Source organism: Lepeophtheirus salmonis, chromosome 2 (genome assembly GCF_016086655.4).
Source record: "Lepeophtheirus salmonis chromosome 2, UVic_Lsal_1.4, whole genome shotgun sequence".
NCBI classification, from domain to species: domain Eukaryota; kingdom Metazoa; phylum Arthropoda; class Copepoda; order Siphonostomatoida; family Caligidae; genus Lepeophtheirus; species Lepeophtheirus salmonis.
In genome coordinates, this window is record NC_052132.2 from 18,966,535 (window position 1) to 18,969,869 (window position 3,335).

Genomic DNA, 3,335 nt, shown 5'->3' on the forward strand with positions numbered 1-3,335 from the left:
GTTTTATCCACGAGAGATTCAGCCCCTTCCACATACCTATGTACGTAGAACCAAGACCCCAACGAGTTGTTGGGACATTAATCCTCGATCCTGGAACGTAAACTCTTGCATGCCCCGTACTTAATATTCCCTTAATTTATATATGCTGTCACATTTCATCTTTGAAAAAGGCACGCATATAAACCTACATTTATTCGTGTTATTTTATCCATTAAACACAAAAAATACCCTTCAAATTTTCAATCGGACTAGGTTTGGCTTTAAAAAAAACAACTTATTATATTATTTCAATGTAGAGACATATTTTAAAATGAAATCACTATAAAAGTAAACATTTATTGTAATAAAATTTGAATAAAAAATTCTAGCATTCAAAAGATAAATTATTTATAAAGTTATCTTGAATACAATATGTCTAGTCATACAAATATCCAGTAAAATAAAAGATCCTATATGTAGAGAGCTAATCTTTTTTTTTAATTGCTTTGTATTGTAGCTATGTCTAAAGAATAAACTTTATAGTACAACTTCAAAAGATTTGCTGTCAAAAAAAAATTTAAAATTGATTAATTATTTCAGTTTAACTTTTAATTGTATATAGAACATTTAAAAAATAAAAATGTAATCTTGTATTGGAATGTTTCAACATAAAATATAACTAATATAATTATTTGACTAATTGTAGAAAGTAGTTAATATCTTAGGGGTGTTAAGGTTAACTTTATTTAAAATATGTTTTATATATAATGTATTTGATTAATATTTAATGATACAATGTAAGAAAATAATCGACTTATTTAAATTTAATTGTTAAACTTTTTTGTCTCTAAAATATTTAAAAATAGTCACATAATTTACTTATTATTATATAATTTTGAAAAAATTTAAGGCCACCTGATTAAATATTATATAGAAAAATTAAAAGTTCAACTGAAAAATCAATCAAAATCGATTTTTTTTGACAAAAATTCCTTTTATATTATATAAGGTTTATTCTTTAGTTTTAGCTATAATATAATTTAAATGGAGAAAAAGAAATTTGAAAAAATTTAACCTCCAAATAAGACCCTTAATTTTTCTTGGTTTCAAAGATTTTTTTATTGTTCTTTTGCTTAAATACCAATAATAAATTTTACATTTTAGCAGGCGGGCGCTTCAAAACCTGAATTTTGTTACATAGTGTTATTATACTTAATCTAAAAAAGTTGAAAGTACTGGATGCTTGGCCTCTCTTGTTCCGGAAGTACTGATATACAATAACGAGTGCCATCCACTTTTCTTAAAAATAGAAAGACTATTAATGTAAAAACAACTAGGAATCCCTTTATATAAAATAACGTATTACATTTAATGTAATACAACACTAAAGGATTCGAGCCACATATTACTACGTCTTAATGTATATGAAATGTCTTTTCGGCTAATTCCATTGTCAGTTTCAGTGTCTATTATTAAAACATGTCAAGACATGTGATAATTCTCTGGAGAATGAAATTACGAAAAAGAATGTTTCTTACTAAAAAAAATAATTTAAATACTTATTACTTATATGTACATATCTATTGCAGTGTTATATAATTGGCAATTACTAGTTTTTTTAATTTAATCAAAATTATCCATGAAATTACAATTGCAATGCATCATTTTTGCAAATTATGCTTAGAAATGACAAAAATATGATTATTTCGCTGAATATATTGATGAGCTGAAAATAAAAGAATTTCCTTTATTTACTCTAAAAGTAAAAATGAAAATACAAATAATTTTCATAAAAATATATAATGACATATATCTGCAGTATGTATCAAAATCAATCTTTTTTAGATTTGTATATCATTTCATGAAAGTATGATTAAACCTTTAATTATATAAGCTGGAGGTAGGAGAAAGAAGAAAATGAAGAGAAAAAAAAATTATAATGTTTCTTTTTCCTGTTTTCCTAGATATATTTAATGACTATATAAAATTTTATTATGTTAAATTTTTGTTTTGCATCATTAAGAATAAAAATATGCCCATTACGCCTTTAAAAATAATAATAACGATATCAATTTAAGTAAAAACAATGAAAAACTGGCTGTATTATATAAAAATAATGATGCTCTAAAACAGAAAAACAGTTAAATTATCTTAAAGTTATACAAAAATTATAGGTTTTTTCCTCGATAATCTATATTATATTATATGATTTTAATTTAATGGTTGTAAATTTTTTTATTTCTAGAAAAAGTGACTTTTGCAACAATTTCTGTTCTTCTCCGTGTAGTGAGAGGAAAATGATTTCCCTTTGGCTTGCGAAAAATAAATCCTTCTCTTGATAACATCAAAAACGGCATGTTAGCTGTGGAAGTCATAGTTTTTTCTGTTGGCGTTAATCTATCAATTTGAGATGTCATTCTTGTTGTTAATGCGGAAAATCCTGTATAGAAATTTCTATATAGAAGTGTTATAAAAAAGAAACTGAAAATCAACGTGGTAATCCTGACAATTTGAAGAATGTTTTTGTAGAAGAGAAAGAATAATGTTCATGACGTTTCATTAGATCAGCTACAATTAGCTGTGACAGGGGAAGAAGGAGAAAATCACCGAAAGAAAGACATTTGCTAGAATGATCAAATGTCGATCCGCAACAAATCCTGAATGATACCCTTCGTCTTTTATGAGCACACACGAATGTTCAATGAGGTTATCAATATAATATAATTTATTTAGGAAAGGATGTTCACATCTCAGGAATGGAATAATAATAACAACTGCCAAGGAAAAGAAAATTTCTTTTTCAGATTACCAATTTAAAAAAAAAAAAAAAAAACCGGACCAGCTAAAAAAATCACCGGATGTACATAACTTCTCATAGGAATAAGAAGACCGAAGAAAATAACTACAATATCTTGAAGGGTTTATATTTTATATTAACAGCTTGCAACTAGATACAACTGTCATATATTTAGAGGAATTTGTGCAATCTTAAAAATAGACAAAAGATTGATAATTATAATATTTTTAGTTTAGAAAAAGAAAAACAGTTTGTTTATAATAAATTCTATAATGAAATTATGTCAATTTTTGATGGATTGCAAAGGGGGTAATTAATATACATAGATGTCCAAATAATACATAAAAATTGAGCTAAATTTGCACATAAAACTGCAGGGAAAAGAAAATGCAAGTAAAAAAGCAGAAAAAGGCCAAAAATACATATAAAAAGTAAATAAATCTAGTAAAAAAGGGTTTATTTATTTTCATTTTAAATGTTTCTCTCAAATTATAATTTTGTTATTCCAGCATGCCATTATTCCTTTGAATAATCATCTGATCCTCCGTTAGCCTTTTAT

The 3,335-nt window shown here is 25.5% G+C and overlaps 1 long non-coding RNA gene across 1 annotated transcript; it reads left to right on the forward strand.

The window, feature by feature from the left end:
- Nucleotides 1–1,143: 1,143 nt before the first annotated feature.
- Nucleotides 1,144–2,033, forward strand: LOC139904771 (uncharacterized). Its single transcript, XR_011778956.1, has 2 exons — nucleotides 1,144–1,551; nucleotides 1,825–2,033. It is a non-coding gene; the product is annotated as an uncharacterized lncRNA (long non-coding RNA).
- Nucleotides 2,034–3,335: the final 1,302 nt, after the last annotated feature.